General features: G+C 36.7%; 1 protein-coding gene across 1 annotated transcript in view; it reads left to right on the top strand.

Annotated features, from left to right (window-relative positions):
* The window catches only part of LOC127363589 (sodium-dependent phosphate transport protein 2A-like), a 110,501-nt gene that overhangs the window by 59,470 nt on the left and 33,258 nt on the right, over positions 1–17,773 (top strand). Inside the window, exon 17 of the mRNA XM_051400269.1 lies at positions 10,978–11,076. The gene's annotated coding sequence lies outside the window, so the exon portion shown is untranslated. The remainder of the gene's footprint in view (positions 1–10,977; positions 11,077–17,773) is intronic.

The raw sequence follows: 17,773 nt of genomic DNA, 5'->3' as shown, positions 1-17,773 counted from the left end.
TACAGTGATTTTTCATGCCAAAAGAGCGCCACCTAGTGGCGTATTTTTTGTCCTTTTTAAGGGAGCCTCAGGGAGCCATGGGGAAGCATCGTACCAAGTTTCATCTTAATCACACATACCGTTGTAGAGATATAAACGTCTTCATTTTAAAGAGCGCCACCTAGTGCTGATGGCCTGAAATTGTGCACGATGCTTAAGGAAGACACCTGTAACTATGCACCCAAGTTTGGTGTCAATCGGACATACCAATGTGGAGAAATGGTCCACTTCCTTTTTGATGAAAATTTCACAGGGAGTGCTAATTTTATAGCGTGCTTAATGTTTGAAATTTCAAAAATGTTCAAATTAGTTTTTTGCCAGGGCGGTCCCCAGGTGCTAGGTGAAAAATGTCTTGCGAATGGGACACAGCGTGTAAGAGGAACACGAAAAAGTAGTTTAAGGACATTTCGCGCTCTAACGAAAAAAATTATAGGCGGAAGTGGGCGGGGCCTATATGGAGAGATTCAGCTCCATTCACCGAACGCGTGGATATAAGTTTTTGAATGTGCGACAAAATATGCAAAAGTTATTAAGTAACCAAAAAGTGAAAATACTTTCCTAAATAGTAGCGCCACCTAGTGGCCGACCTGAAAAAACACATAGAATATCAAATTTTCACCAGGCCTGACAACTTTGCCAAATAAAATTGACTTTTCGTATATATTCAGGGGAAAACGCAATCAAAAGTGCTAAAAATAATAATAATAATAGGGAAGAAGAAACGACAAAAACAATAGGGACCTCCAGCGGTCGCCTCGAGGTCCCTAAATATGCAAATTTTGTCTCCCACTCTAAACTGAGTAGTATGATGTTGTGCATGCAATTCAAACTGCATTGTTTGTATGTTTTTTTTGTTATTTTTTTTACATTTAATATATTTATATAGGTATACTTATATTTACAATCATACAATCATCAACATCTTACAACAGTATTTAAAGTATTTTATGTTACATTTTGGATAAGTCCTATATTTAGATGTCATATATAATGTTTATACTTGTTTAATTTTCATGTGTATGTAAAATTCAGTCCATACTGGGACAAATATTTAGTGAAAATAATACTTTTTCTTTTGAATCTTAAGTTAAAATTTTAAAATTGCAGAATTTGTTTATGCAATCATGCATTAGCTTCCAAATGTAAAAACTCATTATTAATACTTTTATTTGAAGTGATCGGTTTTGGACTTGTGTGTGGCATTTTGGAATTGATTATAAAATAAATATACTGTGCAACGAAGAAGTTCCATGTCTGTGTTTTACCATACAAACTAACACACCACACATATAAAGATATAAAACAACAGCATTTTTAGGTTACCATACAACAAGAAAAAGGGACGTTGAGTGTGTTTTTCTTCACACCGGTTCATGATTAGTAATAGACCAGTAATTCAACATTAGAAAAGTGTAGCTTATTCATACAGAATATCTGGAATCCCTTGTAGTGACTGTTTTTGTAATTACTAAAGTTGGAGATCCAAGTAATGGAGTGATCATCATTGACCACACGATGGAGCCAGAGGCCATGAACAAACTTGTACATTTGAGTATGACTGGTAACTTTAAATCAACACAGCATTGTTTCCACAAATCACGGAAGACTTAAAAAGTATACAACGATAAAAATTGCATACCATATGGGCTATACTAATTGCAGTGTAAAGGGTACTGTACACTAATTGAGCATTAGGACTTTAGAGAAAGTTTTTCCAATTTCTGCTTTGTCAAATAACCTACATGGATGAACAGACTGATTTTTTTTTATATTTTGACCACAAGGTGGCAGTAACATGTTATAAAACACTACTGACGTTACAGGCCCTGTAACCCAGTATTGTTTAGCCTTCTTTTATGTTCTATGCTGAGAATCACATTTCAAAGCCACCTCAAAACATTTTATCAAACCATTTTTCAGAAAAGTAATAAATGTTTTACATCTATTTTCATGATTCTGTGTCTCTCTAACCAGCTGCCACTCCTCAAGTGTCTCTCTCCCTGTGTGAGTGAGGACAGGTGTGGTGGAGCAGAGCCACACCAGCTGCACCTCATCTATGATCACAAAACCTACAAAATAATGCCACCTTCATGCTGTCAGATCATAGCCTTTGCACTGTCTCCTCCCTTCAATCCCCTTTACCCTGTCTCTGTTCCCTATCCGTAGCCACTAATCTTGTCTCATCAGCCCTGCTTCCTCAGCCCCAGGTTCCCAGCTTCTAGACCAAGCCCCCAACCCCAGTTTCCTAAAAATCAGTGGTTCTCCGACGCTGTCTGGCAGACCAACAACGTCCTGGAGCGCCTGCCAGGCAAGCTGCTGCTATCGTTAGCCCAGTTTGTTCCTTCTGTAACAATAAAACAATTCTGTTCAGAGCTGCTGTAAATCGGTTCTGGTTCACAGCTCTTTAGCAGTATTCCCCACTGGGTCCCCGGCTCCTACCAGTCCAGCTAACAGTCTGGGTATAGTCAACTAATAGGACCACTAACAAGCTAGTGGCAGCAGCTAGTACAGTAACCATATGCAGCAGTGCTACAAGAGAAAAGGTCTATGTTGCATCCATTGACAGTATAATGGCCAGAGTTTCTGGGTCTTAAAACTTACCCTAAAGGCCACTGGCTGCAATTACACAATACCATGCACTCTAATGGAGAAATTACCTAATTTCTCACTTGATTTATTAGCTCTGTAAACAGCTTCCGAGTGAAAATATTGTCTCAATCGCTAGTTTCAAGTCTTCCTCCATAAATTATCATTATATTATAATCGAGGCTCAACTAAGACTCAGCGACTCACGATTGAGTTATTACACAGCACAGACCCAAACAGTCCCTCCAAGGATGGGTCAGCTCTCAGACACAGACAAAGGAAAATCAGGTAAATGTTGCACATTAATCCAACCTATGCAAGGATCTGCATTTCCACCTTGCCACACGCCCACATTCACAGAACCAGGAACACTACCACCTCCAGCATGCTGCTTCTTAGCCCTGAGCATCGGGCAGTCTGCCTTCCAGTGGCCTGCCTCATGGCAGTAATTGCCCACACTATCCCTTTTTCAGGTGCTCCACGGGACCCTTTACCTGAAAAGACACCAAGTCGACCAGGCAACCTACCACCACCATCCTTTCCTACCACAGGCTCCCTGCAAATGCTCACTCGGTCGATGTTTGTGAATGAGTACATACTCATCAGCCAATGCTGCAGCCTCAGCAACAGTTGTAACCATATGTTCATTAATGTATGTGGCAACCTGACTGAGCAGAGAATTTTTAAACTGCTTTAAGAGGACCAAGTTACACAAACTGTCAAAGTTGTCAACATCAGAAGCCACACACTAATGATTGAAGTGATTAGTCAGCTCCCTTGAAAACTCCATATGAGACTGACTAACCCTTTTTTTCCCCACATCCTAAATCGCTGACGATATGCTTCTGGAACTAACTCATACGCCTTCAGTACAGCAGCCTTGACTGATTGATAAGTTAGGTTACTGTTACTTAATGGGGCATAGGCCTCCTGAAACACACTGCAATAACAGAACCTGCTTAGAGTCTGACCAAGTCCTTGCTTCTGTAATCTGCTCAAACAGAGAGAAAAACGCATCTGGATCACAATCATTACATTTAGGCAAGAGACGCAAATTACCAACAACATCTGGAGACCCTGACCGCAAAGATGAACTTCCTTCCTGTCGCAACATATCCCCAAAACTAATGTGGCAGTCACCCTATACCTAAACTGCCTATCCAAAAACTAAGCTACCTCATTGAACCCTAGTCTTCATGAAGATTAGCAGTGGGCTATTTAAACACTTAAACCAATAGCCCGGTGAGGCAACCAGCAAGCTGGTTATTCAACTGACAGCTATGGACTTGGCCCCGAGACAACTGCTCTGACTGCACACCATACAGAAAATAAACTAAAAAAATAAATCAACAAGCCCAAATGGACCATGCTGCTAATACCTAAACAGAGAAACTCCACAGAAGCCAAAACATACCACACTAGAGGACCAAACAATCACTTCTGCTAGCTCCTAACTGCCTACTCATGGCAACACTTGCTGACTGCAAGACCAAACTCCCCGTGACCGAAACAACAATCAATACAACCAAATATTATCCAAAAATGCATCGCCCCCAACAAAGAATGTGCCAAAGTTAACATACACCTCTTGCAAACAAATAACCCTACATCAGGGGTGTCAAACTGATCCGTGAAAGGGCCGGTGTGGCTGCAGGTTTTCCTTCCAACCATGCAGCAGCACACCTGACTTGGTTCATTCAATCAACTGAACTGTCTTCACACAGTCACAACCTTGCAGCCGCTCCCACCCTTGATTAAAGCATCGGTGTGGCTGCAAGGTTGTGACTGTGTGAAGACAGTTCAGTTGATTGAATGAACCAAGTCAGGTGTGCTGCTGCATGGTTGGAAGGAAAACCTGCAGCCACACCGGCCCTTTCACGGATCAGTTTGACACCCCTGCCCTACATCAACCAGGGTACCAAATAATGGCCACAAACAAATCAAATTTGAACCGGCGAGCCCCCACTTGTCACAAACCGGGCCATGCGGCCATGACAAAAAGGAGGGAGCCAATTAACAAATGATTTATTAAGGAAAGAATACTTGAACTAAACTAACAGTAGTATGTGAAATCAGTAGGATCAGTAGTGTAAGTGAATGCTGTGTCAGACATAGTTGTACTTACTTTGAGAAACAAAAAACCCTTTTAATACAAGGATGGGAAGGATAAGCCAATTTTCAAAGAAAAATGAAAAATGTAAACAAAACTCACAGCTGTGATTTAAAGTTCAGAATTCCCCCGTTTTCAGTCACTTCAAATCTGTTTCAGTTTTAGTTCTTTTTTTTTTTTAGTTTTGAAGAAAGTGGAGAGAGTTTGCCCGACTGCACAGGATAAGCATAAACTTCCTATTTATCTTCTTTTTATCGCAGTTGAATTGCTTTTTAGACAAATATCACTTTTTAATCTTTAACATTAATAACATACTTCATGAATTTACTTTTTAATATGAATTTAGCTCTTTTTAATATAGATTTTTAACCTTGGTTACATAAGCTTCATTGCAAAGTCTTTTTCTAACTAAAACCATGTATATCATCTGTTTCTTTGAATGGGGAATTTGGTCTGTTTCCTTGTCCTTCAACCAAGCCAAAATATCCAATAAATACGTTAATTAATCATCCCAAAAGAGGACATGAATAGACTGAAACAACCTATAGACTGCAGCAGTGTTTTAATTGTAAAATTATAACTACACATCTGTTTATGTTTATTTAATCTAATTTAAATGTAGTCTTTTTTTAATAAATCACATCTGAAAAGACTGCACATTTTCTAAAGTTTTTGTTTGGCTTTTTGGGCATCTCTGTTACATAATCTTAGAAGGAGAAGCCATTGACCAAGCAGCGATACATTATTACAACCTGAGAAGCTAATATTGTTTAAGAAAATCGATTAATTTACACAAAGATGTTTTAATAATAATAATAATAATATAATAATTCTAAATTTATTTCCCCCAAGTATTTGCAAAGATTGCCTTCTCTACTCAACCGTTAATACACGATAACATAATTGTCATATAAAAACATAAATCATGCAACACCCCTTGCCTTAATTATGTCTGTTAAAACAATAAACTAAGCTTCTTCTTTAAATCTGTCCTGTGACAAAGCCTTCATGCGTGTCCTTTTCAGATCAAATGTGACTAGTATTTTTAAGTGATTTTCTTTGTAATTGTGTCTGGTATTGAATAAGATTATTTTAAATAAACATTTCTTGAAAGACTTACTTGTGCTGATGATAAACACAATCAACATATTTCCTTTTCACTGTGGTGATGTGTATTTCCCTTTCTGTGTTTCACCATGAAAACCATCAAATCAAGGTTAAATGCAATAACAACTGTTTCTACACAACTGGTAAAAGAAAGTGGAGAGAATATGGAGCGTAAATATACAATTAGATTTGCCACAAAATTAAATAAAATAGAGAGAGAAAAGAACAATTGTTTTACCAATTCAACTCCTCAAAGGTGTAGAGAAGATAGTAACTACTGGAGAGCTTATAGATGAGCTCCAAGCAACACAATGATGGAGCCAAAGGTCCCTTCATGTACCTAGAAAGTAACTTGTACTGTAAAATTTTAAGGTATTGATTACACTACAGCCAGTTGACAACTATATTACTTTAGATAAACAATGGAGATAAGTGCTGATTTGAGGCCAGTTTGGTTTTTGTATCATTGTGAAGTTTAACTTGTTACAGATACAACTTGTGATTTTGGCCGCCTCATTCTTCACTTCTTAGTCTGAAGTCCACAATTTGCACAATTTTTTTAATGATTCCTGGAGTAAACATTAAATTAAAAAAACCTGCAATATGCATAGCACAAATAGAAATGGATTAGGTTCTCTCAACAAAAGCTCATCTATTAAACACTGTTTTCAAATATTTTACAGGATTTTCACTGCAAAGAGCAACAGGAAAAGGTGCTGAGGCCCATCTGTCAGACAATTTGTGAAAATCTGATTCCTATTTGTAATGTGGAACATTTTCATACAAATCAATGGTAGAAATATACTTTAACTACATATCATGATTAACTGTATGCATCTGGATGGACCCACTGAGATTCCATGTGAACCTCACCTCCATACAGAGCTGGATCTACATACATTCTCTTTGTGTCTCTGTCCATGGTGCTGACTGAGTCAAGTCTCTCTCAATCTCTTGCCCTTTTACGTGTCACTCTGCATGTGCAATGGTGGTTTTGTATTTATTCTCTCTTGCTTTCAGATGCTCTCTCTCTCATCTATCTGTTTATCTATCTCACGTAGAAGTGGAACAACAGAAATCAATTATCCATCAGGGCGAAGCAGAGGGAGCCTCTAGGATGACAGAGGAGCAGTGTTTGTGTAAAGACACACTCATGCCAGGCAATTATTTTCCCTAGCATGGTTTAGAGTGTTTGCTTTTGTTTTAGTTTGTTATTTTAGTTTGAGCAGGAGATCACCAGTAGTCCAGCTTTGGGGTTAGGTTCACTTTAAATGGTATCCTTTACGTAGTTTAGGAAGGAATCAGGTGGGTGAGACAGCCCCATGCATGGCTGTCTCAGCAGTATCTTTTGTTTGTTTTTGCTGGGATCTCCAACCCTTTTTATTTTTGTATATGTATATATATATATACACACATATGTGTATATGTATGCATGCTGTCCTGTGTAGACAGTCAAACAGCAACTCTGGAGCTCTGAGGAAACCAAAAACACAAAGAACCATAATCCCAAACAGCAGAAGAGTATTTTTGTCTGTTTACATAAGTCTACTTTAGCAATAAAACATATGGCAAAGCAAAGTATTAATTACACAGCTTGCCCTACACTGCAAAAAAGAAAATGGGAAGACAATGTGGACATGCCTTCTCTGCTTCCAAAGTAGTTCTACCTGAAATAACACTTCCTCTTGCACAGTTTGTTATGGGTGACAATAGTTTTTTTCTGTTCTGATTTTATAAGATTGCTTTGATGTTGTTTTTCTTATGAGAACATAATTCTCAAAATAATATGCTAAAACATTTCCTCGATATTGCTGCTGTTACAGAAATGAATGCTTGATACAAAGTTGTTGGGGTCTCTGATTAACTCTTCTAACAGCAAACTGTTATCTATATATTTTTAAAATATGAAACAATCTATACAATCTCTGGAGCATTTTGATGTTCTGTAATGAACTTTATAACACAATTAAAAATCAAGCTGTTGGCAGTCTGCTTCATTATATGTTTAAATGCAAGCTTTCTGTACAGCAGAGTTTGTGAAGATTGGCTTGTGAAAGTTTCAAATGAGGCACTGTGGCAGAGGAAGCAACAGAGAGCTGTGGTTTTCAACTGTCACACATGTTTTGGTTTTAAATGTGTAACTATAGTGACTATATGCTGGACTCTTAACCAACATGGTTGAGATACATTTGATACTGTGCCTGAACACATCCTGTGTAGACCCTAACAGCAACTCTGGGGCTCTGAGGCAAAAAAAACAAACAAAAAACAGAACCAAAGCAAAGCAATTTTTTAAATGACATAGTCTGCCTACAACAATAATCAATCAGTCAAGTGTTGGTAAGAAAATGATCATGCTTTCTCTGCTTCAGAGAGCTGTGGTTTTTAACTGTCAAAGTTTAATTTCACATTACCTGACCTGCCTGTGAGAAACTTTGGTGATGCAGATGTTTCTAAGTATTGTGGTTATTAAATAAAACGTGTGGTTACGCAGTATATGAGGCAGGAAGTGTTCATATGTATTTTTAAGAAATGCAACCCTTCTCATCTTCAGGCAGGTTTACAATGTGCTTGTAGAACTGAAGGTGTGTTGTGCAGCTGAAGTGGAAAATAATGAAATAGAAAAGAGCTTAGTTTAGAGTAGTATTTACTCTAAACTAACTTTTTCACCACATCCACAAAACTCACTAATATCGTCACACTGATGAGGCTGGATTTTTTGTTTTTTAATCAGTCTATCACGACTGAAAATCGGCATAAACTATAACACAGTTTCATAGAGCTGCTAAGAGTGGTTGTGGTAGTCTCTTCAAGAGACCATATCTCTTGAAGAGACATATTGGCACATCCTTCTCCCTAAAATTATGATGGCCATATGAAGTATGAGCAGTATGAACAATGTAAAGATGCTCTAGAAGCAATTAATTATTTTTTTAAGTAGAAAAAAGAGTTTTCACATCCAAATCAGATAATTCCTTTTATTCAGCTGAAGGTGCAGCACAGACTTTATCAGCTGTCTTCTTGTTCTTCAGTGTCATGGTTACTCAGTCCTTTTATCTCTTTTCCAAAACAATTAGTGTCAATCAACTCATCACCAACAGGTACACAAAGTGACTCCCTCTGTTTAATACATGTAATATATATATATATATTTTTTTTAAAGTATATATTTTTGGGCTTTATTGCCTTTATTATAGTGACAGCTGAAGATAGACAAGAAAGCGGGGCAGAGAGAGGGGATGACACACAGCAAAGGGCCGCAGGTCGGATCCGAACCCTGGGCCGCTGCAGCAAGGACTCAACCTCGGTACATGGGTCGCCAGCTCTACCCACTGAGCTAACCCGGCACCCAAATACATGTAGTAATTTAATAATAAATAATAATAAACATATATTTTTATATTTTTAAAGTCTTCTGGTGTGTCTTTATATTATGCCCCCTGTACACACATAGAAGCCAATCATATAAACTTATGTTTTTGGTCATAATATTCCAATTAATGCGTCATAAAAATAAAAAATATGACTGGAACATCTGACACAGCATATGATCATTTTTCAAGATATTGTTTCAAGTTTGAGAAACTATAGTTTATGTTGGCAGTGTTTATCTATCAGATATTGATGTTGTGATGTTCAGTAAGTTTAGATTTACCAAAGCAGTGAATTGTAATAGCCTACATTGTTTAATGGCAACTTGTGTGTGACAACACATTAACCCCTCCTTGATTCTCATCAAATAACAAGACAACAAAAGACAAGATGAGCGGAAACCAGCCTTCTGTCAGTGGAGAATTCACAGGTCAGCCTTAAACAGCCACGAAGCAAACGTCGCACCAAGGCGGTAAGAGACAGTTCTGAATTGTAATTCAGTCAGCCAACTCACGTTTGGAATGTTTATTAAGCAGTAGCCTATAGCATATTTAGATTTTGGCGTCTAGGCTCCGACCTCATCACTCCCCGCAGATATGTTTATATAGAGATATTGGGGAGTGATGCGCAAATACCTTCACCCCCAGTCGGAGCCTACAGGTGGATGGTGGGGTGGTGGTGGGGCTTACAGCGCAGCAGGCAGCAATAGCTTACAGAGCAGCAGCAACAATACGGGCAACATCGGCATTGACAGAGCAGACTGAGAGTTGGGAAATTGTGCAGTTTAAATAGACTGCCAGATTGGAAGGGTGCGTTTGGTTAGTGATTATGGAATAAGGCATGCCATGTGTGTCATCAACGCAGCTCGAGTTGAACTGCCTGAACTAGCTCGCAGGCTTCGCTCCATTCTTGTGCCGAGCATATACACTGTAGAATTTCATGATTTTATGGTTTGTAGAGGGTCTTAAATTTGAGAGGGTATAAATGATTTGCTTTTCTGTAATAGTTTGATTATTAACATAGATACTATGGTATGTTATACGATTAAAATTGACTTAAACCAACAAATTTTAAATGTATTCATTTTATATAGGTAAAATATAAATGGAAATCTAATACTTAGAATTACATTTGATTTATGTGTTACAACAGAAAGACGATGAATTCCATCTACATAATCGTCACCGCTCTGGCAACAACTGCTCTGGCAAAAGGTAAATCTGAGAATAAAAGTTTGTTACTGCAGTTAACAGCATGGTGTTCAGATTAAATATCAGAACTCAGGCATATCAGTTTACAAAGTATTGTAAAGTTTACTTTTAACAATAGATTAAACATTTATTTACAGAAAATGCATGACTCTGGCTGCAAAATATAATTTTATATATATAAAAGGTATATATAATATTAAAATTATCTTGTTTTTGTTTTATTTCCCTTTCCCGAAAGAAAAATGAACTCTTAGACATAAATAACAAAATTTGTCCTGCCATTTATTTGTATTTTACATTAAGAATTGTACTGTACTTCTTTTTTTTTAGGGTCTATTGAATGCAATTTCTCTGAACCTACTGCAGCTGGGTGTTTTGGAGCTGTGGGACAGCTGTTGATTTTTCATCTGCCAAATACATCAAATACAGACACTAGGTTGAAAAAGGATAATCAATATATAATCTTAAAAACAGAAAAAAATCAAATAGTGATTCCTCATAATGAATATGGGAATCGGTCTGAACTCGTCACCAATGGAACGTTAAAACTAGGTTACGCAATGAAGAAACACTCCGGAGATTACGTGTTGGAACAATTTGGATCTGATGGAGTTTCACTGAGAAAAGTCAGTGTGCATCTTGAAATACAAGGTAGGTAAATATACATATAAAGCAGGAATTTAGGAGGAAGGAAAAGCAGTAAACCGGCAACAGGGTCATGGGTGACCGAGGCTCACGGATGCACTTGGGAGCGAAGAAGACGAGCTACTGTCCAACTGAAAAAGTTCATGCTGGTTCTGATAGAAAGGTGTCAGAACACATAGTGCATCGTAGTTTGTTGCATATGGGGGCTGCATAACATTATTTTGCGATTTATCATTATTTCATCATCATCTACCGCTGACCTGTGTGTAATTCTGTAACAAAAGATGACCAAAGTATGTTGTCACTATCCGGTTCTTCAAAATTGATACTGTATATGTTTCTCTCTGTTTGTCTTCCAGCTCAAGTGTCAAAGCCTGCCGTGTCTCAGATGTGTTTTTCACCAGAACAAATGAACATCAGCTGCTCCTCTGAGGGAGATGGAGTAGAGTTCATTTTGACTTTGGACGGTCACATACTGCTGCAGACCAGAGACCACAGTCAGTCCCAGAGCAGCTCAACACTGGACACGCTGCAACTGGCTGGGAGTACTGATAACCAACATAAACCTGGTGTTTCTGTTGTTACTATCAGCTTGCATGGTCAACTGGCAGGAAACTTGATGTGTAATGTCCGAAACAATGTCAGCAAAGAACAAACAGTCATCCACCTTACAAGCTGTAAAGGTAGTGTATCTAAATAAATTATTACATTCTATTCTTATTTATTTATTTACCGATGTACTTATTTATTCCTTTGGGTAACATAATATTTAATCATTTCACTTTTTTAAATTGATTTATTATATAAACTACAATTATAGCTTTATGGAAATACATATAAATAGCATGATGCATATGCAGTCTGTAGCGTAAATAGCGTGTACACAGCTTGATCTGTGGTTTCAGAAACTTCAGAAAGATCATTGTAATCCTGAAAATGACATGTTGATATCATCTCAAAATCTAATTAGATATTTATATTTTCTAGGTTCCATTTCTCTATTCTCTCTTGTGATTGTGGTTGTGATAGCAAGTGTCGCCACTCTTTTGGCTCTGTTTCTTGGTATCAAACATTTCAACAAGAAAAGACCCATGACTGTTAAAGAAGGTAAGAGAAAGATGTTCTCCTAATTCCAATATAGAAGATTCATATTTATGCAAATGTTTGCCAAATTATTATGTTAAACATGTATAGTACACAAATTACCCCAGTCTGTGGACACTTTTAAAAAAGGGCTTAAAACTTTCTTGTTCAGGCAGGCGTTCTTAAGTTGTCCTTAGATTTTTCTCATTTCACTATGCACTTCAAACTCGTCTTTTAGCTGTTTTTCTTAATGTATTTTATCACTTGTTGGTTGCTGATTTTAATGTGTTATTGCCCTTAGTGTTTTTTGTTATTTTGTTTCTTGGTTTCTGTAGCACTTTGGGATTCTTTTATGAAAAGTGCTTTACAAATAAAATTTATTATTATTATTATTATTATTATTATTATTCCTGATTATAATTTTGCAAAGGATTGGCTACTGTAGTTTTCTAGATATCCTTTTCTACCTCTAAATACCTCTGAACTACATTCAGTTTAGTGTGCCATGAAAATCAATACAGAAAGACCTAGATGGCTGATATCAAATAATGCTGGGCAGTATGATTTTTTTTTTGGGATGACACAGGCATTACATAGGTTGATAGTGGCATATTCTACTGTCAGGAGTACATAGAACATAAAAACATTTTAATGTTATCATGTATATACTGAAGTCTTTAAATATTATAGGGTTTTCTTGGCACCACAGAATGACTGAATCAGAATGCATGAAGCAGTTACAGAATGTAAACAATTTATATTGTGCAAACTGCAATGTATTGTATTTCTTTGTAAAAGAAAATATTTTTAACTATAAACTTGCATAACTTATTAAGTATTTAGGTATTCAAACAGATATTTCTCAAATGTTCTACTATAAGAAATAAATGAGTTAGAGCAGGTGTTTCTGTTATGCAATAAGGCAGTATTTGAGAAATTAATATTCAGAAAATTAAAACTGGTATGGTTCATCCAGTATATAAAACTGCGCCTATTTCGATCATTAAAGTTATGTTACCATTCTGTGGTAGAACTGTTGAAAGCTGATGGACTGATTTGACAACTCTCAAAACTTTAGCCAAACACCATTAAAGCCCTTTGACATTCAGTGCGATAGATTATCTATGTGTCAGATACATTTAAAGTGCCTGTTCTGACTTCTTTCAGATAACGCTGCAGATGAAATAGTCTACTCAGATGTAAGAGTGATGAAGGACACAAGGAAAACTGGACCCAACCCACATCAAAATGCAACTTAATTTGTTTCTAAAACATTATTCATGACTAAGTCTAAGCCTAAACTTGACCTTACGTAAATTGATAAAGTTATTTTTGATTGCAGCAATCAGGCCCTGTGGGTTTTGCAGCACCTTAGTTGCACTCACTGCTGCTGCTGCTACAACTGCTGACCGTGTGCTCAAATCAGCAAGCCAAACTACTATAACTTACTTTCATCTCATGCAGTATCTCACATCTATGCCTTCACACCTCCTATTGTCCTCACACCAAAACCCACATACTGGTAAACTCTAACACAGTTTTACTGAGCTGCTACAGCAGTTTTGGACACCAAAATAGTGATACATAGAACAATGATGAGTACAAAATGTGTAATTTGTGAAATAGAATTGAAGCATAATGTACTGTGATTCACAGGATTTAACTGTTAGTAACTAAGTATTGATGGGGCAGCATTATAAAACAGAATTTCTCCATAGTCAAGGACATACATGAAGGTTGACTGCACATTAGTTTTATAGTTGGAAGAAGACAGACATCCTTTAATTCAATGAAAAAAAGTCTAGTTATATTTTTTAATTTGTGAGTCAAATGTTGAAGAGGATTCTTGAATGATAATCTCCTCAAGCCAAATTCTTAAGTATTTGTAGGACTCATGTAGGTGCCATTTAAAGGAAAGTTATAGTCAGTGGTGGAGGTGCCACGTACTTGGTCTTCTCTGCATTTTGTCTGTGATTAAGGAGTGACAATTAGAGAGCGTTGAGGGCCGACTTAACAAGATCAGTCAGGCTGACAAACGGCATGAATGGGGTAGAACCAAGCACTCTTTAATGTTTTACTATGTAGAGGAAATTCAAATTTTTTTCATATGATTTGAATTATGTGTTACAGCTGTACAAACACGACTTATATCAATATAAACAACACAGCGCTGGCAACAACAGCTCTGTCCAAGTACACTTCAGTGAACAAAATATTGTGTTAATAATGAAACACAAGATGTAAACATGCAAATTTTGTCTCCCACTGTAAACTGAGTAGTATGATGTTGTGCATGCAATTCAAACTGCATTGTTTGTATGTTTTTTGTTATTTTTTTTACATTTAATATATTTATATAGGTATACTTATATTTACAATCATACGATAATCTTACAACAGTATCTAAAGTGTTTTATGTTATATTTTGGATAAGTCCTATATTTAGACGTCATATATAATGTTTATACTTGCTTAATTTTCATGTGTATGTAAAATTCAGTCCATACTGGGACAAATATTTAATGAATAATACTTTTTCTTTTGAATCTTGAGTTAAAATTTTAAAATTGCAGAATTTGTTTATGCAATCATGCATTAGCTTCCAAATGTAAAAACTAATTATTAATGCTTTCATTTGAAATGATTGGTTTTGTAATTGTGTGTGGCATTTTGGAATTGATTTTTAAATAAATATACTGTACAACGAAGGAATTCCATGTCTGTGTTTTACCATACAAACTACCAAACCACACATATAAAGATATAAAACAGCAGCATTTTTAGGTTACCATACAACAAGAAAAAGGGACGTTCAGAGTGTTTTTCTTCACACTGGTTCATGATTAGTAATAGACCAGTAATTCAACATTAGAAAAGTGTAGCTTATTCATACAGAATATCTGGAAACCCTTGTAGTGACTGTTTTTGTAATTACTGAAGTTGGAGATCCAAGTAATGGAGTGATCATCATTGACCACACGATGGAGCCAAAGGCCATGAACAAACTTGTACATTTGAGTATGACTGGTAACTTTAAATCAACACAGCATTGTTTCCACAAATCATGGAAGACTTAAAAAGTATACAACGGTAAAAATTGCAGACCATATGGGCTTTAGTAACTGCAGTGTAAAGGGTACAGTACACTTATTGAGCATTGGGACTTTAGAGAAAGTCTTTCCAATTTCTGCTTTGTCAAATGACCTACATGGATGAACAGACCGATTTTATTTAATATTTTGACCACAAGGTGGTAGTAACATGCTATAAAACACTACTGTTGTTACAGGCCCTGCAAATCTAATTTGAATGTATTATCAATGTATTATCATTAGTGTAACGACTACACAGTGCTCAATACATTTGGACAAATTGTGCAAACTAAACCTTGCAAACTTAAACCCACTACACAACCTGAAATACGGATTGTGGCAAAGATGACATAAAACTGACTCTTAAACTTTAACTACAGCAACACACTACTGTTGAAACCATTATACTAACTATGCAGAAAATTAAATTAGTTTTGCCAGCACTCAAAGTTGTAATCCTATGTGTATGGATTAAAGTATTTGAGACACACAGTACTAATTAAGTTATTATCTGTCAGTTTGCACATAGTATGTGATACATTTCCACTATAAGAAAGTATAAATGTGACCAGCCTTCTTTTATGTTCTATGCTGTGAATCATGTTGAAAAGCCACCTCAAAACATTTTATCAAACCATTTTTAAATAAAGTAACACATTTTTTACATATATTTTCATGATTCTGTGTCTCTTTAAACAGCTGCCACTCCTCGAGTGTCTCACTCCCTGTGTGAGTGAGGACAGGTGTGGTAGAGCAGAGCCACACCAGCTGCACCTCATCTATGATCAAGACCTCTACAAAATACTGCCACCTTCATGCTGTCAGATCATAGCCTGTGTCCCTGTCCTTTCTCCTGTCTCCTCCCTTCACTCTCTTTACCCTGTCTCTGTTCCCTATCCTTATCCTCCCTCATCTTGTCTCATCAGCCCTGCTTCCTCAGCCCCGGGTTCCCAGCTTCTAGACCAAGCCTCCAACCCCAGTTTCCTAAAAATCAGTGTTTCTCTGACGCTGTCTGGCAGACAAAGGACTTCCTGTAGCGCCTGCTAGCCAAGCTGCTGCTATCGTTAGCCCAGTTTGTTTCTTCTGTAACTTCATAAAACATATAGATACAGTCAAGATCTAAAAATTGTATTGTAAAGATTTGGCTTAAAACTGTATAAAAAGTAAATTTATGACAGCTTCTAGTAGTTAGAAACAACGCTGACGCATGCGCAAAGGGGACTATGACGCCACTGACAGGCGACTAGTGAAAGACACTTTTACCTGAATAAAATAAAAACATTCTCTGTATTTGTTGGAAATATTTGGCATTACATACACAAATACACAGATCAACAAAACAAGCTTTAACAAGACTCTACTAACAACATAGCAACTGTATTTGTAAAAGCATCTAGCAACACTCGAGTCTACATAGAAAACATCTAAGCCATGTTTTTCAGTAGTCCGTTTCACACCTTCTGACATTTTACTCAAACCGTACACACACACATATGTGACCACTTCAAGTTATACACTTTAAGGGTATCTGTTTTGGTTTTAACTGTAGTGATTGTATGGTGGTTTCTCAACCTATGTGGCTAAAAAAAACACCCTGTGCCTGAACACATCCTGTTTAGACACTATCAGTAACTCTGAGGCTCTGAGAAAACAACAGAATCATGGGCCCAAAGAATAAATAATTGTTTCTGCTTACATATTCGTACATTAGCAAAAAAATCCTATGGCAAAGCAAAATTTTAAGGTGCATAGCTTGCCCTACACTACAACAAAAATCAGTCATGTGTTAGAGAGAAAATGATGTTGATGCCTTTGCTTCAGAGAGCTGTGGTTTTTAACTCTCACATAGTTCAATTTCACATTACCTGACTTGCCTGTGAGAAAGTTTTGTGATACAGATGTCTCTAAGTAATATGGTTCTTAGATGAAACGTGTGGCACAATGAGGCAGGAAGTGTCCATGTGTATTTTTCAAGAGTTCAATAAATAATAAAACAGCAGCAAGTCTCCATGTTCACCATTTTTTTCACCAAATGTGGCTGGTAACTTCTTTGCACATGAATTGAATTTCCTGTAAGCATACCTTAATAAAAAAATAATCTGCATTTAAATATTTATAGTTCAGTCAGACAACTCACGTTTGAAATGTTTATTACAGCAGTATAGCATATTTAGATTTTGGTGTCAAGGCTCCGTTTACATAGAGATATTGGGCAGTTTAAATAAAATTCTAATTTTTCTCTAAGATTTGAGTTTCTCTGTCTTCTGTGTACTTATTGTTCTTTCATTAGCTTTAGTTGCTCTGAAGTCATTCAAGACGGAGCACTGATATCAGCTGCAGCAGTATTAGTAGTTTGTGAATTGGCACTCTTTTGTACAGAAGATACTTTCATTGCTGTGTATAAAAGAGTATAATGCAGTCCTTAAATAATATGAGTAACTAGGTAACCACTGGTCACTGAAAACAATTCATCAATTTGCATGATTCTATAAAATTGACAGGCAACATAGTTTTTCACTTTGTAAAGC

Source organism: Dicentrarchus labrax, unplaced genomic scaffold, assembly GCF_905237075.1.
Source record: "Dicentrarchus labrax unplaced genomic scaffold, dlabrax2021, whole genome shotgun sequence".
In the NCBI taxonomy this organism is placed as follows: Eukaryota; Metazoa; Chordata; class Actinopteri; family Moronidae; genus Dicentrarchus; species Dicentrarchus labrax.
Note: the sequence above shows the minus strand (reverse complement) of the source record. Positions and strands in the feature narration are given on the sequence as shown.